Source organism: Rattus norvegicus, chromosome 4 (genome assembly GCF_021556685.1).
Source record: "Rattus norvegicus strain SHRSP/BbbUtx chromosome 4, alternate assembly SHRSP_T2T, whole genome shotgun sequence".
NCBI classification, from domain to species: Eukaryota; Metazoa; Chordata; class Mammalia; order Rodentia; family Muridae; genus Rattus; species Rattus norvegicus.
Genome location: NC_141537.1, coordinates 146,312,104 through 146,339,205, shown reverse-complemented (window position 1 = coordinate 146,339,205; position 27,102 = coordinate 146,312,104). Strand labels below are relative to the sequence as shown.

At 39.5% G+C, this 27,102-nt stretch overlaps 1 long non-coding RNA gene across 1 annotated transcript in view; it reads left to right on the top strand.

The window, feature by feature from the left end:
• LOC134486832 (uncharacterized) overlaps positions 1 to 27,102 on the top strand; it is a 247,575-nt gene that overhangs the window by 154,269 nt on the left and 66,204 nt on the right. The window contains exon 2 of the long non-coding RNA XR_015686115.1: positions 26,460 to 26,550. This is a non-coding gene — a long non-coding RNA (uncharacterized LOC134486832). The remainder of the gene's footprint in view (positions 1 to 26,459; positions 26,551 to 27,102) is intronic.

The window sequence follows — 27,102 nt, the reverse complement described above, 5'->3', positions numbered from 1 at the left end:
TCAGTCCAAAGCTCTGGATTTTCCCAGAAACATCAGAATGAACTACTCACCCCTGAATTCTCAGCCTTGTCTCAAGAAAACAAAGACAACCAACTGTGTGTGCTTATTGGGCATGTTTTTAACCTCGCTGCCTCTTTAGCCTCAGTTTCTCTATCTGTAAATTGATCATAAAGATAACAATTAATTTGTAGACTAAAACCATGAGCAAGTGCCTACCACTAATACAGTCTGCTGTCAGTGGAGTCTATGTCTTTGAATGCTTCTGTAAATAACATACATGAGTGTTCTTCCTTTCATGGTTCACTAAACAGTGCAATGACTATGTAACAATAACCTTGTTTTAGGTTTTATAACTAATTCAGACACAATTTAAAGTATATGGGAGGATAGTTGTAAGTTCTATGCAAAAATTATACCGTTTTGCCTAAGGGCTGAAGGATTGTGAAGTTTAGATGTTTGTAGAGGGTTCTGAAAATGATCTTTTCCAGATATCAACACAGTCTTGAGTAAACATTGCTATTCATTGCAAATCAAAAGTACATGTGATTCCCAGAATGATTGGCATTAAGGCAAACAGCACCAAATAATGGTGAGCATGTCAGAAAATGGAACTCTTACAGACTGCTGGTGAGAAAGTCCATTAATACAGTCCCCAGAGAATCGGTTTGGGGATTCCCTAGCAAAGTAAGGAGAGTTTGACTGTATGATCTACCTCTATCCAAGAACCTCAATCAGCACAGTACAGAGATTCTTACACATCCATGTTTATTGCTGAATTATTCACTGTAGCCAAGTTAGAGAATCAACATATATGCTCATCAACAGATAGATGGAGTAAAGAAAATGTGGATTATGTCCCCAGTGAAGATTGTTTTCAGACATGAAAAACTGATGTTATGCCATTTATAGAAAAATAGATAGGACCCGAAATTAATCATAGAAAATTAAATGTCAGAATCAGAAAGACAAATGCTATGTTTTTTTTTAATTTGTGGATCCTAGATTTATATATATATATATATATATATATATATATATATATATATATATATTTGTATTTATTTACTTGTGCCATGAAAATAGGCAGGAAAACCATCTAGGAAAAGAAAGGGAGTAGTGGGTAGTGGATAAAGGATGGAGGAGAAAGGGTGTAAAAGGTCATGGTGCATGATATAGTTGAGTTAAAATATGTCTATGATACCACTAGAAGTTCTTCTATTGTTCAGGATATTTTCTTTCTTTCTTTCTTTCTTTCTTTCTTTCTTTCTTTCTTTCTTTCTTTCTTTCTTTCTTCTTTTCTTTTTTAGCTATCCTGGATTTTTTGTTTTTCTACATTGAGTATTGTTATTTCAAGGTCTGTAAAAAATAATATTGGAATTTTGATGGGAATTTTGTCCAATCTGTAGAGTGCTTTTGGCAAAATGGACATTTTTACTACATTAATCCCATTGATTCATGAGCATTGGAGATTTTTTCCATCTTCCAATATCTTTTTCAACTTATCTCTTCAAAGACTTAAAATTCTTGTCATATAGGTATTTCATTGGCCTGGATAGAGTTAAACATCAATGTGTTTTGTATGGTTGCTATTGTGAAGGGTGTTATTTCCCTAACTTTTTTATCAGTTCATTTATCATTTGCATATAGGAGAGCTACTGATTTTTTTGAGTTAACTTTATATACAGCCACTTCACTAAAAGTATTTGTCAGTTGTAGGTAAGAGTTCCCTGTTAGAACTTTTGGGGTCACTTATGTGTACTATTATATCATCTGTGAATAGAAATACTTTGGCTTTTTCCATTCTAATTTGTCTCCCTTTGATCTTCTTTAGTTCTTAATGTTCTCGCTAAAACTTCAAGTACTATATTGAATAGATAAGGAATAGATAAGGAGAGAGTTGATAGCCTTGTCTTGTCTCTGATTTTAGTGGAATTGCTTTAAGTTTCTCTCCATTTAATCTGATGTTGGCTATTGGCTTGCTGTATTTTTGTCTTTATTATGGTATGTGCCTTGTGTCCTGATCTCAAGAGCCTAGCATGATTGTCATCAGAGAGGTTTTACCAAGCAACTACTGGAAAAAGATTCAGTGATCTACAGCCAAACATTAGGGAGAGCTTGGGAAATCATGCAGTAAAGGGGAGGAAAGATTGTAGAAGCCAGAGGAGTCAAGGATACAACAAGAAAACCTATACAATATATTAACCGGAGCCAATAGGGACTCATATAGACTGAACCGCCAACCATGGAGCATACATGCAGCTGAGCTAGGCCCTCTGTATCTAGTAACAGTGTAGCTTGGTCTTCATGTGGGTAACAGTGGGAGCAAGGGCTGTCTCTGACTCTGTTACCTGCTTTTGAGACCGTTTTCTCCTACTGGGCTGCCTCATTTAGCCTCAATAGGAGAAGATGGGCCTAAAGTTACTGCGACTTGATATGCCAAGGATGGTTGATATCTCTTGGAGGTTTCTCATTTTCTGAAAAGAAAGGGAGGAGTGGATTGAGATGAGGTTGAGGCAAGGACTGAGGGGAGAGGAGGGAGGACACACTTTGGTCTGGGATGTAATGTAAATAAATAAATTAATTAATTGAAAAGAACAAAATAAGTTTAACAACATAAGCATAACTGCCATCTTAGTCTGTAAAAATCTAGACTTTTCTCCTTCAGGCAAAACCAAAATGGGAATGAAGTTAGCTTCTCAGAAAAGCAGCTTTTTCCTAACGTGTTCTGTCTGCTGCAGGCTTTGCATATACCCGTTTTCAGTCTATGGCTTATTTTCTTTAAAGGTATTCTTTGTCAAACAGAATTTTTAAATTTCTAATCTTCCCTCATAGTCATTGCATCTTAAATGTTCCTGAAGAAAGCTTCCTGATTTAAAAATATAAATAAGTAAATTTTGTTTATGAAGCCCATCATTATGTACAATAACTCTATGCCAACTTTCAAAAAGAGAAAGCCATTCTTAGCCTAGTAACAAGTGGATGTGTAGCAGAATAAGAATTCCAGATGGCTCAGCATTCTGCTGAGGATGGGCTGCATCTGTGGAGTGGGAAGGGAACCTCTTTCTACACTCACATCCTTCCTTTTCCATGGCTTCAGTGTTGCCCACAAGCACTGTTCAGGCAGAGTCCCAGAAGGGAGTGCAACATTGCCTTCAATATCTTGATTATTTATTTTAGGTAGGAGAAGAAGAAATCCCCAAAGGCAAGATACTGAGTGTTATTTTGTGTTTCTGTTTATTGAATGTCCTGATTAGTGCATCCTTATAAAGTGCCACTTGAGCTAATTAAATTAACTTGCATTGAAACTTGCATCTACTTTCATATGCTAAATCAAATGGAAATGCCTTGTAGTTGAGAATGTGCATTTCACTAGGAAAAAAGAAAACTGTCTCTTTGAATGGGGATTATGAGGGATATAGAGCTTCTCTGGGTGGGAGACATCAAAGATCTCTGTAGGTTTATATTCTTCCAAATCTACTTTTAATAAGTGTTTTAACCTCTTTGTGTCTGGGTTCACTTCCATACCTCCCCAGATACAGCAAAGAAGCGGGACATAAACATTCATGCTACCTCTAGGGATTTCTAACTATAAAGCATACTCTGTGGCTGTAATTCTCAGACTCAACCACCCAGGCCTAGATCAAGTCTAGCACATGGAGTTGAACTTACCAAGGTACCTCTTCTTGATGAACTGTAGCTGATACTTTAGAATGATGCTTTAGAAAGTTGGTTTTGGTACTCAGTGGGATAGTGTGGAGAATGTCAGTACCATGTACTATGGAATCTGGATAGGAAATCATTGTCTTCATTTACCCAGAGCTTCAAGTCTCTGTAGAGGTTCTGTAGAGATTCAGTTTTTCCATAGGAAAAGTTCCTACTGTATTACACATTGGATATATATCAAATTGGGTACACACACACACACACACACACACACACACACACACACACACACATATATATATAAAATTTGGCCAGGTGCCCTTATTTCATGTTGGGATAACTTCCTACTAAACTCAGGTGGGAAGTCACCTGAAGTCAAATTCATTCACTATACTTAAAGGAACAAACTTTGTAGTTAAGCCTGATACACCTGCAATGTGCTCAGAACATTCCCTTAAGCCTACAGTTTGGCACAGTAATGTGACACAATGTCTATTGTGAAATAAAGTATGAATAGTTTGTGTGATTTGTGGAATACCTATGTCTCTCAAAAGCTGGCCACAGAGAGCACTATTGTTTGACATGTTATTCTCCTGGGTGACCATGTGACTGTGTGGTCTGGTGGCTCACTGTCCTGTCCAGTTTCACCAGAGAGGATCTCATATTACATATAGCTAGCAAAGGGAAGGTCACAATTCAACAGTTGGAATGTGGTTTCTTTTAAGTGTGTATTGCTTTCTCATGATCAGAAAGTTATGAAAGTTGTAACTCAAAGCATCAGTTTGTAGACTATCTGTATTTGTTTATCAGAACCCTAAAAAGAGAGGACTCTGAGTACCAGAAAATGTTAGTGGCCCTTTAGCCATTGTATTAGTCCAGTCTCTCTAGAGGAACATAATCAATAGGATGAATGTGTGTGTGTGTGTGTGTGTGTGTGTGTAAAACTTTATTTTCAAATTTCCATGTGGTAAAAGTGAACTTATTATTATGAGTTACGTGAAATATCCTTTTTGAAATTTACCAAACAGTTGAACCATGAAACACCACTTATGCTAAGACAGAACATTTCTTCCCACAAACATCCCATAAAATACCCATATTAGCCATTTGTAATCTTCTTAGTATAGATACCTGTGTGTGCATGCAGAAGTCAGGCAGGATGTTACTTCCTTTCCTCAATGCTCACCACTGAATCTGAAGCTTGCTTTTTTGGGGGTGGGAGTGGGGGTAGGGGGTGGGGCTAGGCCGTACATCTAGTGAGCTTTAGGCTCCTCCTGACTCTATTTCCCAACTTTGTCATTATAGACACATGTGGCATGTCCCAGCATTTATGTGGGTGCTGTGGATTTGAACTCAAGTCTTTTCACTTTTGCAGCAAGCATTCTTTAACCATGGAGCCTTCTCCACAGACCACTACTCTTTTAACCACAGAGACCACTGAAGCCTGAGTTCTGATGTGCTGATGGTTACAGTAGACTGCTGGGTCTCAAATCGAGGCAGAGAATGGTACTGAGAAGAATTTTTGAGGGATTTTCTTTATCTACATTCTCAACACACACATACACACACACACACACACACACACACACACACACACACACACACACACGCACGCACACACGATATGGAAACCATAGACACCGAGACACAAAGAATACTGGAGTCTAAAAAGGAGTGGAAATAGGAGAAGAATATTCAGAGGCAGAACTAACTGGAGAACAGTGGCTTGTTCGGTACTTGTATTGGGTTTCTGTCAGCTTTGTAGCTCCTCCACCCTGCACCCTTGCTTGGTGACTGATCCAGTCTGTCCTGCTATTACTACGCCCTCTACAGGATATCTTTGAGCAGTGCCCAATATGCACATCCTTTTAAAAAGATTTCCCAAATCAGAAAGCGTTCCTTTACTTAATCATTCCTCAATTACTCAGCATGCCAGAGCTTCAGATGAATAAAAAATCATGTGTGGAAAATGCATCTCCTTCAGCCATCTAAATTTTTGGCAGAAATATTAAAATTGCAGGCATAGTTTTCCATTAGGACACTGGCTATCTATATTCCTTGATGAGATCTTATCAAACCTGAGGTAAATGTGTATACTTCAGTAGCTCACAGCGATTGTATGCCTTTGTGTTTCAAATCTCTGTATGAAACATTACAAATGTCAAAATGTGTGTCATTCTCTACATAAAATTTTTTGCCAGAGAATGGGAGGAATTTGCTCTTGAGTCACTGGTGTCATGGCTGACAGGAATACTGATGAGGTGGGTGAGCTGAGGAAGAAAGGGGGAGAGAGCACAGACACAGGCCTTGAGATGTATATCTAGCACTGGTGAATTTTTCTTGTGTACTTTCATACCAATAACACCCATTTGATCCCAATTCCTCTGTGCAAAGCCACCATCTTCTCATAGAGCAACTCATCAGAATGCAGACCAGGAGTAACCTGGAGCTTTGAGATTGGTTTAATGTTTTAGAAGATGATAATTTCTGCGTGTGTTTGGGGAAGAAAATCTTCTATGGGTACCCAGCTCACTATTGGAAGGGAGACTCCTGGGCTGGTGGTCTTGAGTTGTTTCAAAAAACAGGTAAAGCAAACCATGAGGACAAGTCAGTAAACAGCAGTCTTCCATGGTCTCTGAATCAGTTCCTGCCTCCAGGTTCCTGCCTTAAGATTTTTAGTCTGACTTTCCTGGAGAATGAACTTGCAAGTTTTAAGATGAATTAGATCATTTCCTCACCAAGTTGCTTTGGTCATGGTATTTTATTACAGCAATGAAAAAGTAACTAACATAGCTAAGTTAAGGAAGGAAATGAGCTAGAGTAGTGGGTTTGGGATAGAGGGATTTATATCTCTTGAGACAAATGAGGTCAGTCTCCACTGTGGGCATGTGAAAGTTGCTATTTCCTGGAAATCCAGGCACATATAACCACTCTAAGTAGTGGAGTCAGCCTGAGACCCTACAAGTTCTACCTGTAGCTCTGCTTTCGGTGGCTTTTCTCAGCTTCCTTAGACAATCTCGTTACTTTATTGGTTCACTGGCGAGTTGATTTTAGTGTCCCAGTCTGGAGATGTGGCTTTCATTGTGCAACCTCTACACCCATAGCATCACCTCAGGCCTCGAAAATAGAATAGCTTCAGGCATCTGGCGTAGTAATCTGTAGTTCAACAATCCTCACTGGTATTCTGATCACACTTGGGTGTCTTCCTTAGTGTTCCCATTGTTGTGAAGAAACACCATGGCCAAGGCAAATTTTTATAAAGGCTAACATTTAGTTGGGGCTAACTTACAGTTTCAGAAGTTCCGTCTATTATGATCATGGTGGGAAGCATGGCACTGAACAGGCAGACATAATGCTGGAGGAGCCAAGAGTTCTACATCTTGATTCAAAGACAGCCAGGAGGAAGCTCTCTTCCACACACTGGGAAGAGACTTCAAAACTCACACCTCCATGTACTTCCTCTAACAAAGCTACACCACCTCCAAATGGCCACACCTCCTAATGGTGCCATGTCCTATAGGCCAAATGTATTGAAACCACCATACTGGGCAAAGGACCAAGTCTGTGTATCTTCAGTACAAGGGAGTCCCAAGGGACTCATTCAAAGCACACATTTGTGTCTTCTCGCACATTCGTTTACCTTGCTTCTCATTAAGGAAGTCTAATATCCAACCTAAAGGGAGGGGAACTATATGAAAGGAGGCTCTTAGCTTCTCTTTTGAAAAGTGGAGGAAGCTCAAAGAGGGTCAGAGTGATGGCAAATTCACAATGAATGAACTAGTTCTAGCAGGAAAAAGTTACAGAGTTGACAAGGGTTTGAAGTAATGAATAGTAGCCATAAGCAGTAGGAAGGGAGGTATTTGCTGAGCTTGCTTCTCTCCTTTTGCCTTGACAGGTAATACTCCACTGAACGTTTTCTACAGGCTCCAGATCCAGGTGGCCATTCTTGAAGTGTGCAGTTTCCACATCTGGGGACAGTGGTGACCTCTGGTGGTCTCAAACAGAGGCTAGATTGTTGTTCTATGTTAAAGTGAGGCAGCTACTCCCTGGTATGTAAAAAATTCAGTCACAATCCATTTACTCAATCGTTTAAGCCAGAGTGAAAAGTAAATAATATTTAAGAAACTTACAAAGCAAGTGTGGAACCATTTTTTTTTCACAATTCGTGGTTTTACTTAACGAGCTTCAGCACCATAGGACAAGAGTTGGCCCCAAAGGCCTCAATCAGCTAGACTATTGAACAGAAACACAGAATGTAAATTAGTTTTTAACTAAAATCATACTGCTATTACTTTTTATGGAACCCATAATTTCTGGTGAAGAACAGGCATATAGAAAACCGTTATTATGGAAATGCCTTGCGGGATTTGACCAGCCGCCTTTGAATGGTGAAGGAATACTTGGTGGCTGATTTATATGCTGCAAGTGGCTGTGTAGAGCTAAATGCATGCCACGAGGTTCTTAATAATGCAGCTTTCAGGGCCATGTGGATTGCATACTTCATCATTTCGTTCCACGTTGGTTATATTTACTTACTTGCAATTATAAAGTAGGGGAGACATGTTTTCTTTCAATTACAATCTTTTGTAGATCTGTAGAAAAGGTAGATCTTCTCTTCGAGACTCTTGGTAAACTATTCATTCTTCATGGAGACAAAGAGAAAAGGAAAGAAAAACCATCAGACAGGGTTTTGCTTTTGAAACCTGGTAACTGAAAATAAAAGGTTTTGCTTGCTTGTTTTGTTCTCTTCCACTGAGCTTCCTCAAGGCAGCTGAGGACTGTGAAAGTCAGTGATGTTCAGAACAGGACCGATGCTTACATCACCAATTTTACACATTAATGACTCCATATAATCCCAAAGTTCGAAGGATTCAGCATCTCATTTCTACCTGCACCCTGGAAAGGTCGGGCTCTAGGTCTCAGACCCCAGAGTGTGTCAGGTCAATGAAGTGGAAGGCCTTCTACAGTGCAGAGGGTGCTCTGTCTTCTCATCGGGCTCTGAGCATAGTGCCCATAACAAATTCCTGTGGTGGCTGGAGAGTAGCGTGGATTGGCATGGAAAGAAGGAGCTGATGAGGATGGCTCTGGGCTTGTCACAACAGTCTTCCAGCGCACCTCTCACGGTCAGGATGCATTGTTAGCCAACACTTTCCTAGTCACCATGGGACCTGGTTGTAAAAGTAGAAGACAGTGTGCACACGGCAAAGAGAATGCACTTCAATGATACGTTCACACTTGATGCTGCCAATCAGAATTCACTCAGTACCCTTGCCTCAGCTGCCTCCATTATAATCTTAGGGTAATAACATTGACTTGGCCATTATACATGACAGCTACCATACCTGGATCAGGGAAGTAGATGATGATTAAAATGATGATGATGATGATGATGATGATGATGATATGTGTGTGTGCGTGTGTGTGTGTGTGTGTGTGTCTGTATGTATGTGAATGTAGGTTGTCTGTCACAGTGGGAACGTAGAGGTCCAATATTAGCCTTCCCCTTTCATCTTCTTTGAGACAGGGTCTCTTTGTTGTTTTTTCACTTTCTATTCTGGGCCTTATGGCCTGTGAACTTTTTTCTGGCCTTTCGCTTTTTCCAATCACCTTTTGGGAGAACTGGGCTTGCTGCTCCTGGATCTACCATATCCACCTTCTATCCTTGTAGAAGTTATGGGGATTCGAAGTCCTCATGCTTGGGCAGCAAGCACTTTACCCACTGGGCCATCTCTGCAGCTGCTGGGAACCACAGACGTTCTCTTGCAGCCTGCTTTGCTTATCAGACAGGGGGTTCTCAGTCTTGAACAAAAACATCTGTAAGGCAGAATGAAGGCCTCTTTTCCCAAACCCTAAAGCTCCTCAGATCAGTTTGCATGTGCAGTGACTTATGGGGTCTAGGCACATAGTAGGTACTCAGCACAGATTGAAGGTGGTGGAATTGAAAGGTTCCCTTAATTAAAGCAGAAGGAAATTGGTAGTTGTTGGCATATCATGCCAGAGCCAGCAGGAGGGCTAACTAGACAGGAAGCAGCCATCTGCAAGGACTATGCACAGCTCACCCCACTGAGAATGTTAATTATGTGTTTAAAGGGAGACAGGGAGCCCTGGTGGCTTTTGGCACACAGCAGTGGGAAAGGGGTGGTCCAGGGACAGAATACTAAATACTCTCTCCAGTTTGTGTTGCCAGCTCTTTGCAGCCCTGGAGAGAGAACATGTGTGTTCCTAAAAGATAGCACTGTGTCCGTTCATTTAGGAGGACTGCTTCATGCCTCTTCTTCTTCTGATGAATATATAGGTACTTTGCTCACCTATGGGATGCTGGTGACCATGGATGCATATGGGTGTATGCAGAGGGCACAGGTCAACCTTGGGCATCTTTCCTAATCTGCTGTTCATCTTATTTTTCTGTTGATGTTGAAGTAGTGTTTCTCAGTAGCTTGGAACTCACCATTAGATGACGATTACTGGCAGCAAGCCCCAGTGATCTACTTGGTTCTGCCTCCCTTGTTCCAAGATGGTACACGTGTACTACCAGACTTGGCATTTTTATGTAGGTTTTGAGTACCACATTCAGAGCCTCAGCCCTGGATGTTTCTTAGTCCCTTTTACAGCCTTGTCCAAACATTCTATTCTAAAGTTCTCCAGTTCTGCTCAACTCTGGTTCATTATGGCTCCTCTCCATCCTCATATATTAAGCATACATTAAGTGTGGAAAATACAAGCTCATTAAGGCCAATATTAAATATATTACCAGAATTTTAGTATGTGTCATTCTGGACTTAATAATTCTATGTTCCTAACTCTATCTTAAGGAAGTATAAAATGTAGTGTGTGTACAAACTTAAAGTTTAGAAGCAGCTGCAAGATTTATCAGTAAAGAGTTACTTGAATAAATCTTGGTATAGTCATTTTACATAACTGTTAAAATGAATAAAGTATATTTCTGTGTAGTGACTTGGCTCTGTTATGCTGAGAGGAAACATTCTGGAATACTCTATAAGATCCCATTTTTATGTATAGATAATCATGTCCACTATTCATTTGCTCAACATATATTTATTGAGCATGTACTACCTGCATGTACTGACAAAAAGATTCAAAACTAATCATGTGTTCTTTGTGGCGATTAAATTTTCACACAGGAGAATGAACAAGAAACATAATAAAAAGTGGTGCTACCTAATGTGTCAAAAGGTAATTAGCATTAAGGATAAATAGTGGAGTGGGCAGCTGTATCCTCTGAGACTCATGGGTCCTGGAGAAAGACAGGCGGGCTTCATTTTGAGCTAGCTCTTTAGTTTTGCAGAAGCCGAAAGGCTTCTTGATTCTTCCCAACTTCTCTCAGCCCATAAGACCTTCCCCGGTCTACATGTAAATATTCAGTGTTGGGGTAGAAATCTCAGCTTCCGTCTGGACCAATCACAATTGGCTAACATTATTCCACGTGGAAAGGTTTAATGAGAGAAGAAGTGTAGAGGAGAAGAGGAGTAAAGGCCGGCCATGAGCACGTGGAGGGAAAGTAGGAGGGGAATGGGGAGAGAAGGGAGAAAGCAGAAGAGGGGAAGTGGGGAAGAGGGCAAGAGCAAGGGACAAGAGAGCAAGAGATCAAGAGAAGAGAATGAGGAGGGGGCAAGCAGCCCCTTTTATAGTGTCAGGCATGCCTGGCTATTGCCAGGTAAGTGTAGGGGTGGAGCTTAGACAGAATGCCAACAGGTAGGATTCCTGTCCTTCTTAAAAGCTAAGTGAAGTTGAATTTTCTTTATCCTTGAGTTCCATGGGAATCAGGTCTGCCTGTCTCTTGCCCTTGAGTAAAAGTTCTTTAAAGAATCTTGGACTTTGACGATCTTGGGTTTTATTCTTCTACCCAGGGTCCCTATCCTGGCTGTTGATGCAACTGTTCTCCTACCTCACCAGTGGCTTGCAAAGACACTGTCTCAGATGCTGATCTCTGAGACTCCCCTGGGATGCCTTACTTCTTTGTTTTCTACCTGTTAGATAGTATCCTGGGAAAACTTACCTTCTTCCACACACACCCCTGGATGACTTCATTTAACATTCTTTTAAATTTTATGTTTCGATTTCTCTGGAATTTGGATGATCATGTCTACCTTTGTTCTCAGCTTTCCATTTCACATGACTAACTATTGGGGATCATCTTGTTGAAAACTGAAATTACAATGCTTTTTAAGTTTATTGATTTATTTTTAGTGTGTGTGCATGTGTGCGTATGTGTGTATGTGTGTGTTATATACATAAATGTAGGTGTATTTGCACATTTAAAAATTAAGGCCAGTATCTCTCACTGAACCTGGAGCTAAATAATTTGGCTAGACAGGTATCTTCCAGTCCTGGGAGTTTATGTAGGTCCTAGAGATCCAAATTCAGGTTCTCACACTTGTCCATCATTGCCCTAACTCACACCCTTCCTCTTCAACTAAGTCTTCTCCTACTGTAGGTTTTTCTCCTGCAACACTGTGTAATTGAGCTAAAAAATGAATTTACCTATTTTGAAAATATGTCCATTTCATTTCTACTGTATTGGTCCTAGTGTTTGGCACTTATAGAGTGCCAAATGTACTGGATGTTTGATAGTATGGAGGAAAAATTAAAGATGGATTTGTGGTAGGGATGTCACTGGGACTTGCTCCACTCTGCTCATTTTCTGCTTAACAAATAGGAATTTGATATTTATTATCTGGTTTGGATCTTGACTGGGTCCCACTACTGATTCTCAGCCAGAAGCATTTAGACCATCAGGTTTCTTTCCAGGCCCAGCCATGAAACAATGCATGTATCTCCAGCATGTGTACTTTCCTTATCTCGGGGGCTTAAAATAACTGGCTGGAATCTCTTGGAGAATGTGGAACACAAGTGAAATAAAGTGTGTGTGTGTTTGTGTGTGTGCGTGTTTGTGTGTGTGTGTGTGTGTGTGTGTATGTGTGTATGTGTGTATGTGTGTGTGTGGAATCCCTTCAATCTCCTTTTTAGGAAGAAAACCCTGAAATAAAGCTGCTTATTGAGAACATCCACTGGGCTTTCTATAATTCAGAATATACTAGCCACTAAGGTTATTACGTTATTTGTCACAGCAGGTAACATTTATTACTCTAATTTTTATAATGCCTTTTTTAATAGAAAAAGGAGGAAAAATACTGTTTTCTATTAGAAGAGGTGTTTACTTATCATGACAGTCCTATGCTTTTAAATCAAGACGGAGAATATTTTCCCCCATGATCACAAAAAATGCAACCAGTCACTCTGTCCATACCTTTAAGAAGAATACTCATAGCAACAACACATGTTGTCAGTCCTCACACTACACTGTCTCTTATATTTCTGGAACAGCTAAGGGAGTCTGGTCCTTGTTATCGGGAAGGGGACCCTTAACTTGTCTGTAGTGACACAGGAATCCAACGTGGCCCTGGAGGAAAAGACATTGGGTGCATATGGCTCTCAATATGGGTGAGGATTGGCCTGGAGGCTGTGGATCTGCTTGTGCACGGGCAACCCTCCTCAGGAGAATCCCATGAGGCGTGGTGCAGTAGATGTTATTTGTCTGAGGAGATCGCCATCATGGGCTGAGTCAAGCCCCTTCTCCTCTCTCACTTATATATTGACATCCTAGTCCCTGTTATGGAGTAAGGTCTTACAAGAGGCCATGCAGGTAAACTGTGAGTGTGGAGACAGTCCTCTGTTCAATGAGACCGTTGTCTTCAGGTGAACAAGGGAGAGGGACATAGACACACAGAGACCACTGAATGTGCAAGAGAGTGGGCCACAGAAAGAGGCCTCCAGATGAACTAACTCTTTTCACCTTGAATAAGGAGTTAATACATTTCTGTTGTTTCAACCGTGAGTCCATGATATTTTGTTCTGATACTCTTGACAGTACAAAATCATGTTTGCTGAGACTCTGAGCTCATACACAAATGCAGCCATCATCAGTCATTGATTGTTCTTGACAGTTTATAGCACACGTCTATAGAGAGACCCACACACGATACATTTGCAACAATTCTTCCACCTAGCTTCTGTTTTGTCAGCTTCTGACATGCCTTGAGCTCTGGGTAAACATACTTGCTATGGATGTAGTGGGGAATCCATTCTGTGTTCTGGAGTTAGGTTCACATCAATCTTCACAGTGTCAATGATTTGCTCCTATTCCTGCACGGCCCACTTATCTGTTGATCTTCAGCCTCTGTTTCTCAGCTATTTCCTTAATGGCTCTTTGAGTTGTTCTTTATCATTTTTATGAGGTACATATGGGACATTAGTAAATCCATTGCTATGATTGCATGTCTCCTGACAGCCATTGTGGTTCACAAGTTTTTGTGAGACACAGCACAGGTAGGTAAGGCCACAGTAGAGGATATATCATGCAGGTCTGCTTAGCTTCAGGCAGCGTTCTGAGAGTGCTTGGGGAAGTTTGGCCCATTCGCTTGCCGTTGGCTGAGGTATTCTAGAGCTGTGTGCAGGTCCTTAGGAAAATACACATCCAGAGTGTATGGCTGTAAAATGTTAAAGGTAGAAGAGAATTTTAGACAATACTATTGCAGAGGCAGATGCCTAAGTGTGAAATCGCTACTGATATGAGTTGGAAGTGTTGGCTTATCAATTGCTTTGCTCTCCTATTACAGCAAAGAATGGCCTTCTTTATCATGAATTTACATGGTACCTGAATATGTCTATTTGCGAATGGACTTAGAATAGGTTCACAATAGCCTGAGGAAAAAGAAGCACCCTTTAACTAAAAACGAAAGTCCTAGGAAAATTGAAGATTATTTTATGTGAGGATTCCCATGTCTTTAAAAAATATTTGGTAATTCTTTCTGTGTGTCTCTATGACTGTCCATTATCTCTTTTTCTGTTTGTCTCTTTCTCCATCCACCCCCTGTTTGTGTGGATATGTACACATGAGTGCAGGTGCCCATAGAGGCCTAAAGAAGACAATGAGTCCCCTTGAGTTGGCATGACAGGTGGATATGAGCAATCTTACATAGAAACTGACAACCAAATTAAGGTCCTCTTCAAGAACAGTTAATATTCTTTTTTTTTTATTAACTTGAGTATTTCTTATATACATTTCGAGTGTTATTCCCTTTCCCGGTTTCCGGGCAAACATCCCCCTCCCCCCTCCCCTTCCTTATGGGTGTTCCCCTCCCAACCCTCCCCCCATTGCCACCCTCCCCCCATAGACTAGTTCACTGGGGGTTCAGTCTTAGCAGGACCCAGGGCTTCCCCTTCCACTGGTGCTCTTACTAGGATATTCATTGCTACCTATGGGGTCAGAGTCCAGGGTCAGTCCATGTATAGTCTTTAGGTAGTGGCTTAGTCCCTGGAAGCTCTGGTTGCTTGGCATTGTTGTACTTTTGGGGTCTCGAGCCCCTTCAAGCTCTTCCAGTTCTTTCTCTGATTCCTTCAATGGGGGACCTATTCTCAGTTCAGTGGTTTGCTGCTGGCATTCGCCTCTGTATTTGCTGTATTCTGGCTGTGTCTCTCAGGAGCGATCTACATCTGGCTCCTGTCGGTCTGCACTTCTTTGCTTCATCCATCTTGTCTAATTGGGTGGCTGTATATGTATGGGCCAAATGTGGGGCAGACTCTGAATGGGTGTTCCTTCAGTCTCTGTTTTAATCTTTGCCTCTCCATTCCCTGCCAAGGGTATTCTTTTTCCTCATTTAAAGAAGGAGTGAAGCATTCACATTTTGATCATGTGTCTTGAGTTTCGTTTGTTCTAGGGATCTAGGGTAATTCAAGCATTTGGGCTAATAGCCACTAATCAATGAGTGCATACCATGTATGTCTTTCTGTGATTGGGTTAGCTCACTCAGGATGATATTTTCCAGTTCCAACCATTTGCCTACGAATTTCATAAAGTCATTGTTTTTGATAGCTGAGTAATATTCCATTGTGTAGATGTACCACATTTTCTGTATCCATTCCTCTGTTGAAGGGCATCTGGGTTCTTTCATTTTCTGGCTATTATAAATAAGGCTGCGATGAACATAGTGGAGCACGTGTCTCTTTTATATGTTGAGGCACCTTTTGGGTATATGCCCAAGAGAGGTATAGCTGGATCCTCAGGCAGTTCAATGTCCAATTTTCTGAGGAACCTCCAGACTGATTTCCAGAATGGTTTTACCAGTCTGCAATCCCACCAACAATGGAGGAGTGTTCCTCTTTCTCCACATCCTCGCCAGCATCTGCTGTCACCTGAGTTTTTGATCTTAGCGAATCGCACTGGTGTGAGGTGAAATCTCAGGGTTGTTTTCATTTGCATTTCCCTTATGACTAAAGATGTTGAACATGTTTCTCAGCCATTCGGCATTCCTCAGCTGTGAATTCTTTGTTTAGCTCTGAACCCCATTTTTTAATAGGGTTATTTGTTTCCCTGCCATCTAACTTCTTGAGTTCTTTGTATATTTTGGATATAAGGCCTCTATCTGTTGTAGGATTGGTAAAGATCTTTTCCCAATCTGTTGGTTGCCATTTTGTCCTAACCACAGTGTCCTTTGCCTTACAGAAGCTTTGCAGTTTTATGAGATCCCATTTGTCGATTCTTGATCTTAGAGCATAAGCCATTGGTGTTTTGTTCAGGAAATTTTTTCCAGTGCCCATGTGTTCCAGATGCTTCCCTAGTTTTTCTTCTATTAGTTTGAGTGTGTCTGGTTTGATGTGGAGGTCCTTGATCCACTTGGACTTAAGCTTTGTACAGGGTGATAAGCATGAATCGATCTGTATTCTTCTACATGTTGCCCTCCAGTTGAACCAGCACCATTTGCTGAAAATGCTATCTTTTTTCCATTGGATGGTTTTGGCTCCTTTGTCAAAAATCAAGTGACCATAGGTGTGTGGGTTCATTTCTGGGTCTTCAATTCTATTCCATTGGTCTATCTGTCTGTCTCTGTACCAATACCATGCAGTTTTTATCACTATTGCTCTGTAATACTGCTTGAGTTCAGGGATAGTGATTCCCCCTGAAGTCCTTTTATTGTTGAGGATAGCTTTAGCTATCCTGGGTTTTTTGTTATTCCAGATGAATTTGCAAATTGTTCTGTCTAACTCTTTGAAGAATTGGATTGGTATTTTGATGGGGATTGCATTGAATCTGTAGATTGCTTTTGGTAAAGTGGCCATTTTTACTATATTAATCCTGCCAATCCATGAGCATGGGAGATCTTTCCATCTTCTGAGGTCTTCTTCAATTTCTTTCCTCAGTGTCTTGAAGTTCTTATTGTACAGATCTTTTACTTGCTTGGTTAAAGTCACACCGAGGTACTTTATATTATTTGGGTCTATTATGAAGGGTGTCGTTTCCCTAATTTCTTTCTCGGCTTGTTTCTCTTTTGTATAGAGGAAGGCAACTGATTTATTTGAGTTAATTTTATACCCAGCCACTTTGCTGAAGTTGTTTATCAGCTTTAGTAGTTCTCTGGTGGAACTTTTGGGATCACTTAAATATACTATCATGTCATCTGCAAATAGTGATATTTTGACCTCTTCTTTTCCGATCTGTATCCCCTTGATCTCCTTTTGTTGTCTGATTGCTCTGGCTAGAACTTCAAGAACTATATTGAATAAGTAGGGAGAGAGTGGGCAGCCTTGTCTAGTCCCTGATTTTAGTGGGATTGCTTCAAGTTTCTCTCCATTTAGTTTAATGTTAGCAACTGGTTTGCTGTATATGGCTTTTACTATGTTTAGGTATGGGCCTTGAATTCCTATTCTTTCCAGGACTTTTATCATGAAGGGGTGTTGAATTTTGTCAAATGCTTTCTCAGCATCTAATGAAATGATCATGTGGTTCAGTTCTTTCAGTTTGTTTATATAATGGATCACGTTGATGGTTTTCCGTATATTAAACCATCCCTGCATGCCTGGGATGAAGCCTACTTGATCATGGTGGATGATTGTTTTGATGTGCTCTTGAATTCGGTTTGCCAGAATTTTATTGAGTATTTTTGCGTCGATATTCATAAGGGAAATTGGTCTGAAGTTCTCTTTCTTTGTTGTGTCTTTGTGTGGTTTAGGTATAAGAGTAATTGTGGCTTCGTAGAAGGAATTCGGTAGGGCTCCATCTGTTTCAATTTTGTGGAATAGTTTGGATAATATTGGTATGAGGTCTTCTATGAAGGTTTGATAGAATTCTGCACTAAACCCGTCTGGACCTGGGCTCTTTTCGGTTGGGAGACCTTTAATGACTGCTTCTATTTCCTTAGGAGTTATGGGGTTGTTTAACTGGTTTATCTGTTCCTGATTTAACTTCGATACCTGGTATCTGTCTAGGAAATTGTCCATTTCCTGAAGATTTTCAAATTTTGTTGAATATAGGTTTTTATAGTAAGATCTGATGATTTTTTGAATTTCCTCTGAATCTGTAGTTATGTCTCCCTTTTCATTTCTGATTTTGTTAATTTGGACGCACTCTCTGTGTCCTCTCGTTAGTCTGGCTAAGGGTTTATCTATCTTGTTGATTTTCTCAAAGAACCAACTTTTGGTTCTGTTGATTCTTTCTATGGTCCTTTTTGTTTCTACTTGGTTGATTTCAGCTCTGAGTTTGATTATTTCCTGCCTTCTACTCCTCCTGGGTGTATTTGCTTCTTTTTGTTCTAGATCTTTTAGGTGTGCTGTCAAGCTGCTGACATATGCTCTTTCCTGTTTCTTTCTGCAGGCACTCAGCCTTCTGAGTTTTCCTCTTAGCACAGCTTTCATTGTGTCCCATAAGTTTGAGTATGTTGTATCTTCATTTTCATTAAATTCTAAAAAAGTTTTTAATTTCTTTCTTTATTTCTTCCTTGACCAGGTTATCATTGAGTAGAGCATTGTTCAATTTCCACGTATATGTGGGCATTCTTCCCTTATTGTTATTGAAGACCAGTTTTAGGCCGTGGTGGTCCGATAGCACGCATGGGATTATTTCTATCTTTCTGTACCTGTTGAGGCCCGTTTTTTGACCAATTATATGGTCAATTTTGGAGAAAGTACCATGAGGAGCTGAGAAGAAGGTATATCCTTTTGCTTTAGGATAGAATGTTCTATAAATATCCGTTAAGTCCATTTGGCTCATGACTTCTCTTAGTCTGTCGACATCACTGTTTAATTTCTGTTTCCATGATCTGTCCATTGATGAGAGTGGGGTGTTGAAATCTCCCACTATTATTGTGTGAGGTGCAATGTGTGTTTTGAGCTTTAGTAAGGTTTCTTTTATGTATGTAGGTGCCCTTGTATTTGGGGCATAGATATTTAGGATTGAGAGTTCATCTTGGTGGTTTTTTCCTTTGATGAATATGAAGTGTCCTTCCTTATCTTTTTTGATGACTTTTAGTTGGAAATTGATTTTATTTGATATTAGAATGGCTACTCCAGCTTGCTTCTTCTGACCATTGGCTTGGAAAGTTGTTTTCCAGCCTTTCACTCTGAGGTAGTGTCTGTCTTTGTCTCTGAGGTGTGTTTCCTGTAGGCAGCAGAATGCAGGGTCCTCGTTGCGTATCCAGTTTGTTAATCTATGTCTTTTTATTGGGGAGTTGAGGCCATTGATATTGAGAGATATTAAGGAATAGTGATTATTGTTTCCCTTTATATTCATATTTGGATGTGAGGTTATGTTTGTGTGCTTTCATTCTCTTTGTTTTGTTGCCAAGACGATTAGTTTCTTGCTTCTTCTAGGGTATAGCTTGCCTCCTTATGTTGGGCTTTACCATTTATTATCCTTTGTAGTGCTGGATTTGTAGAAAGATATTGTGTAAATTTGGTTTTGTCATGGAATATCTTGGTTTCTCCATCAATGTTAATTGAGAGTTTTGCTGGATACAGTAACCTGGGCTGGCATTTGTGTTCTCTTAGGGTCTGTATGACATCAGTCCAGGATCTTCCGGCCTTCATAGTTTCTGGCGAGAAGTCTGGTGTGATTCTGATAGGTCTCCCTTTATATGTTACTTGACCTTTTTCCCTTACTGCTTTTAGTATTCTTTCTTTATTTTGTGCGTTTGGTGTTTTGACAATTTTGTGACGGGAGGTGTTTCTTTTCTGGTCCAATCTATTTGGAGTTCTGTAGGCTAACAGTTAATATTCTTAATCAATGAGCTATCTCTCTAACCCTAGCTTCTCTGACTAGAAGAACTGTCTGTTTAAGTGTCCTCAGAACAGCATTATGAGTTTGATATAAAGTAAGAATTTTTATGATGTGTTTTGTATAGACATTGTGGTAAAGATATGTTAGGCCAAGTACATGGGTTCATTGATGGGGTATTTTATTCAGTGTGAACACCCTTTTTGGGTGGAGAGAAGGGAGTCCTAAAGGATATATAGTTAGAGTTACTACAGTTTTATATAAGGATATTATGGTCAACTATCAACTTAACATAAATTTAGAGTCAGCAAAAGAGTCACCTCCATCAGATTATCAGATTATCTTGTGACCACGTCTGTGAGGCATCGTGTTGATTGCAAATATATATAAGAAGACCCAGGCCACTGTGGGTGGTACCATACATAGTCAGGTAGGTCCAGGCTAGAAAAGAAGGCTAGCTGAACAAGCCAGGAAGAGAAAGCCACTCAGCAATGTTCTTCCATGCTTTCTACATTAGTCTCTGCTGACAGTCTCCTCCCTTGACTTCTTGCCCTGGCTTCTTTCAATGATGGGCTGTGATTCCTAGTTGTAAGCTAAATAAATCCTTACCTCCCCAGGTTCGTTTTGGTCTTAGTCTTTATCACAGCAATGCAGAGAAAACAATTAGAAAGGACCGAGGGTCTGGATTAATTCTACTGGAGGGAAATTTCTGAATATGAAACCTGCTGAGCTTAACTATTACTTCCTGATCTGTGGAGGATCATGTGGAGGTGAAGGCCACAGAGACATTGATCTCAAGCCATCATAATGACTCCTTCAGGTCCCTGATTTGTTGCTTTGATCCATTCATTGTACTTTTTTATTTCTACTTCTCTTAGTAAATGGGACCTTGGGCAAGTACAGGCTTCATATAATGCACCTGCGATTCAACCGAATGATTTTTGTCTGAGAACAAAGGCCATCTGGGTAGTTTTGTTGTTGTTTTGTTAAGTTGAATGAGCTATGAGCATTGGAGCAAGTGGGATTCCAAAAACACAGAACAGACAACAGCCACCCCAAACAAAACCAAACAGCTCCCATACAAACGTAGAAATCCCAGGATCCAGATGTAGGCCTGATGCCTTTCATACAAGCAAATTCAAATGGATCACAAATGTAAGTGTACACTAATCTCAGGCCCCTAGAAAATAGCATAAAGAGAAAAAAACCTAGGTGACTTTTGCTTTGGTAATGATTACTGATACAGCAACCAAAAGATAGTATCCATTAAAAATGGAGAAATTAGATTTTACTAGAATAAAAACATTCTATTCTATTTAAAAAAACCATAGTTAGGAGGATGAAAATATAAGACAGTTTGAAGAACAGACTTGGACAGATAAGGAACTGGAATTAGAAACAGAAAGAATTTGTATAACTCTATAATTAAAAAGCAACCCAACTAAAACAGGTAAAAAAAAAACCCAAAACTTTACTACTGCAGCAAAGATGAGTTACAGATGGCAGATAAGTACCTGGAATGTGTTTAGCACCACTTTTGTTTAGCAGCTTAAAATGTAAGCAGCAGCATGAAGCTATTGTATACTTATTAGAATAGCCGAAGTCCAAAATGCCACCCAAACCAAATGCTGACAGAGACAGGGAGCGATGGAAGCCCTGGCTTTGCTGGGGCCAATACAAACTTGTATGGAAAGTTAGAAAAAGCAATTTGACAGTTGGTTCCAAACTAAAAAAGCTGGCTGTGTGGTTAGGAAACTGCGTGGGTTTCAATTCACTTGAATGACAAGTCTACCCCAAATAGGAACCTGAGCAGGGAAGGCTGCAACAGCTTTGTTTGTAATTGCCAAACACGGGGAGTAATCAAGATGTTCTTCAGCAGTGAAATAGACAAAAGGACTGCATTCATACAACTGCATATTATTCAATGCTGCATAGACTCTTAGGCAATAAAATGAGCATGGGGAGTCAAGTGTGTATTATCACATAGAAAAAGCCAATGTGTGTGTGTGTGTGTGTGTGTGTGTGTGTGTGTGTGTGTGTGTGTGATTCCAATTACATGCTGTTTTTAAGAATTCAACTCTATGGATACCGTGAGGTGTTTGCCAGGATTGTGAGAGTAGGGAGACTACAATATGTGGAACACAGGAGAGTTTTAGAACAGTATATTTATTCTCTATATCGCTGTAATATGCGATGTGCATCATCATGTGTTTGTGGAATTGCACAGAACATACAGAATGAGTGCTAATTTGAAAATGGGTTGACATTAATGTATTGACATTGATATGTCATTTATAGCAGTTATACCACACTAATTTAGGATGGTAAGGACCCGAGGATGCGGTGACCAGAAGGAGGTAGAGTTGTGGGCATTGCTTGTACTTTTATGCAGGCTTTTGCTTTTTTTATTTGTTTTGTTTTTGCTTTTGTAAATCTAAAATTATTCTAAAAAATAAAGGAAATCTCTTTTAAAAGTACAAAATGACGATAAGAAATGATGTTTGTTAAATGGCAAGGAAGGGACTTCTGGGAACCATCTTTCTTCAGTTCGGAAATACTAAATGGAATGTGAAAACTGAGAACCAGCCTTAGACAGACCCTGAGGATGCACAGCTGAACACTGGATGGAGTTTGGGGACAGTGTGACTTATTTTTGAGGCCATGGGGCTTGTAAAGCTGTTCAAGGAACCTAGAAACACACACGTGCTCATGACGATCCCTGTGCTTACAGATGATCTGAGAAGGCTAGGTTTTTACCTTTGACTAGTCTTTAGCCTTAGAGCAAGAAGGAAGTGAAAGATAAGGCAGAGTTCTGAATGGTACACTGAACATTGAGGGGTCATTTGACACAAGGCTGACTATATGGTTCCTTTTTGTTTTGTTCCCTTTTCTGTTCATTTTGTTGTATTTTATTAGTTCTTCTTACTTTCTTTTCATTTTTGTTTCTATAGGAACTATTTGGTGTCCATTTAAATTAAAATAATACATATGAATAAACAAGAAATTATCAGGAGACTGTCCTCAAGGAAGTACAAACCCTGAACTACATTAAGCACAAAACATTAGAACATTTTTCCCCAGTCTTCTCCAAAATCTAAAAAAAAAAGGAAAACAAACTAGAAAACGAACCAAAAGAGTCTTGAGACAGATAGAATTTCAGAGATACTGTGGTGATGCAATATTCTGAGGATACTGCTCATATTCTGAGCCCAGAACTTTTGATGAACCTCATAGTCATAGTTAACAATATGCTTTGATATCACTTAAGACTTAGGGCTGCTGTCCTACTGTGCACTCAGCTTGTTTGCTTAACCTGCCTTTTAGAGAACAATATAGCAAGTGACTTTCCATGCTTTGGATTTCCCATGTAATCAACTTTACAAGCTCAGCCAGTGCATTGCTGTAGCCTTAAACATCCATGCTCCTGACTCAGGTACTCCATGTGAATCATTTGCTTAAAAGAAGATAGAATTCAAATGGGAAGCAATCTTATAAAGTGAATATCCATTATAAATGTCGAAAGTAACATGGATAGTACTTGATAAAGAATGATTCTCGTAGTGGTTGGAATTCTGAGATTTTGGGGGTCAGTTGGACTCAATGACTTAGTCCTTGTTAAACCATGTTAAAGATTGCTATGAAGAATATTCATTTTTCCCCATGTGATGCTTCCTGTGCTGGTCATTAAGTACAGAGCAAAATAGACATTAGATACTCTTAGAGACAGACACAGACACAGGGACATACAAGATAGCATTCAAGCAGTCAAAGATTCAAACTCTTACAACAAACAGAAGTATGAAAGACATTGGGAAAGACAAATAAAGAATTCAAATCTGGGCATTATCTTGGTTAATGACACCAATGGGGAAGTACTTTGAATTCTTTCTATAAGGAGACATCAAACATTATTGGTGACTTTGAGTTTATTATTAATGTGTTCAAATTTACCAAAAGATAAAAAATAGAAAAAAGTATAATGTGACCAAAAAAGTATAATATCTAATATAAAAATCTATACACTAGGTTCAATATGAAGTCTTTAATAAAGGTAACAAATACACAGAAAAGAAATGAACAAAGAATAAATGACAACTGCCTTCCAAATAACCAAGACAGCTGTTATGACTGTTTTCAGTTTTCTAATATGAGCCAGTTAATTGTGATTGAAAGGTTAATGTAAGTGCTATTTGGTCAGTTAGCAAACAGGGATCCAAGATTATAATCTGTCTGTCTGTCTGTCTGTCCTTCAATCATCTACCTGTTTATTCCTCTCTCAAGAGTATATCTCCCTATATGAGTCCTTCATGTATTAAGAGGCTTTATGAAAACAGAATTGATCCTGTAGTATGAATCTCTTAGCTGTCATCAGGATGTAGGAAGGACTCTGAGGCAAGGAGCAGAGATGCTGTTTCTCAGCATTTCTGAAGTCAACAGGAGTCAACATAGCTGATCCCAGACTCAACTTTACTATGATAAATTTCACACAGTTGCATTTTTCACATAGGCAGCTTGGGTTTGAATCTTGGGTGAGATAATGTTCCAGGGTTTCTTTACCTTTCTTCAAGGGGCTCAAGTATATTCAGGGTTGAGACTCAAAAATCATTATGTTTTACATAGATTGCACCTTTATCCCGTGGATATTTTGTTAATTTCTAAACAGGGATCATCATAGCAAAATACTTATCTTTACAACAAAAGTGGAGTGAGTTCAAGCCCAGAGAGTCAGTCGCTATGTACCCACAAGCTACTTGTTGCTCCAGAAGGTAACAAATTTTTACTGGTTTTCTGGACATAAATATTTGTCAATGGGTTAATCTATATTTGTTATTTTGAAGTTGACAAATTAGCTTGCATAACTACCCAGTAAGTTGACGGAATACTAATTCCATTTCTTTAAAAAAAAGTCTTACATAAAGCCAGAAGATACATTTTGAATAGTATTAGAAAATACCAATTTAATGTAACACTGCATCGGTCTTAGCAAGAATGATGTTTTTAAAATGTGCATTATCGAATTCTCAGGCAGGCTGAAATTAGTTATTCAAGGCACAAGAACTTTAAATGATCAAAGGTTTATTGATTTTCTCACAAAAGAGGAAAAGCTGACTCTTTCTCATGCTGTCTAATGATTGCTTTTGCTCAAATGCTTAGAGGGTTCTCAGCTCAAGATGCAAACCTTAGATTTATTATTATTCACCTCATAGATACGAATGCCCAATGTTAAGAAATGACTAGATCCAGCTGTGGATCTTGTTTTGGGGAAATGAGTATCAGAGTTAGGCCAGTGATTACTTAGCTAGCTAAACTCAGAAATTTAGGTTGCAGTTTGTGGCTGATATTAATTCATAGTTTGAATGCTAAGGTTTAATTGCAGTGCTTAAGGCACAACATTAGATCTCTCCTTTGAAATACAAACAGAAGTGGAGCAATCCAAGAAAATGTTGTCCTTTAAGGAGCTGCCTTTTTCTTTGTGTGTGACTAGCCAGTTTGACTTTACTTTTCGTGTTCTTTCATTAGGAGGTTGGAGTGTTCTGGAATGTGATTTTTTCATCAACCTCGTATGAGAAGACATGTGTAGATGGCTTGAGACCTTGTATGCTCTGAGGGACAGATCAATGTTTTTTCTTGGAAATTACTAACCTAGTGGGTTACGTGTTCTTCAGCAGAAGCTAATACCAGGGACTGTCAGAGAACTAAAACTTATCTCTCTTGTGGTTTCTCCTCTAAGCACTGTTGATCAAAAACAACATCTCAAGTAAAGACTTAGCCAAGATTGTGACTTCTTTGACAACAAAGTTTGGGACTCTATCCTTTTTGGTATCACCTGCATTTAGCACAGAGTAAGACACAATGGGTAGTTTCTTTGAAACTGACATGGTTTTGGTCTCTGCTTTTACCAAAAGCACCTCATGAAACTCCAACTGTTTTTTTCATTCATTCAGGTTGAGGTCTCACCTAATACTCTGTAAAACCTTACACTGTATAAAACAGGTAGAGGGAAAGTATGCTACAAGAAATAATGAAGTTATTACAAATATTAATAGACAGTCCTTGCTACTTCATGGGCCAAATAATAGAACGTCTCATATTTTTAATTTAAATCTCAAATAAACAAATTCAAGCACTTATTTTCATTCCTCAGTAGAAGATAATTTCCAGGTTGGCTGTTATCATGTATTTAAATTTAGAATTGGAGCCCTGGCATTTTGATTAGAGAATTGGATTCTTAGTTCCGCTGTGTCATTTCATGTACTTCATTTCAATAAGAAGTTGAATATAGTCTTTGAGTAGTCTGATGTGTTGCCCTCAGAATAACTTTCTACAGATTGACTAAAGAGCAAGGTTCAGCCTTGTCAGACTCACACAGGCTGTGGGGGTCCTTAACAAATATGCCAGAAAGATTTTGGTTGTTTTTTGTTTGCTTGTTTGTTTTGGGCTTCACTCTAAATAGTAGATGATCTTTAGGGAATGATTTTATTCTTTCCACTTTTTTCCTCCTCAAGCAAAGTGCATAGGGATTAATAAGAAAATTGCCTGTAAAGGCATCAGAGGTTTAGAGAGATGTTATTATATGACTATCCTCTGAGCCAAACAGCCACAATCCGGATAAGTTCAGCTGAGTCCACTTGGCAAAGCTCACTGTTGATATTCTTTCACAGATAGAGGGACTGGGATTTATTATGTAAAGCTTTTAATTGGGTATATATCTTTGCGTATCTTTGTACAGGTATGTGAACATCGGACCAGGTATTCATGGAGGCCAGAGGGTGTCAGATCTTCCGGAGCTAGTGTTCACAAGCAACTGTGAGCTAGCTGATGTGAGTGCTGAAAATCAAACTCAGTTTCTTTGCAAGAGTAGCAAGTGTTTTTAAACTGCTAGGCCATCTTTGTATCCTCTACTCTCCTTTCTATTATTTATCATCTATCTCTCCTTTTTTATTATTTATCCTCTGTCTTTCTGTGTGTCTGTCTGTCTGTCCATCTAAACATCCAGTCCATCACTACCCATCAATACATGCTGCCTTGTTTCTGGGTAGAACTTGAGAACTGGAGTGTGAGACTTATAGACAGATCACCATGTCTGCTCAGCAAAAGTTGAGTCTGATTTCAGCAGCAAAGAGAAGCTTCACCATGGCCACCACTTACAACAGTGTGAGTATGAACCAGGTCAAGTTTAAGGGCTTTGTGTGATTTGCTGATTCAATCCTTGCCACTGTTCAAGAGGTAGATTTTATGTCAGTAGAATAGAGCTCGGTCCTTTCTTTTTGGCTGTTTTTCTGGTTTGTATATTGCTTGCACCTTCTCTAGAGTGACAGAAGAATGGCAGTGTCATAGCTTACTGGAGCCTGGGGTGGGAGTCTGGGATTCTG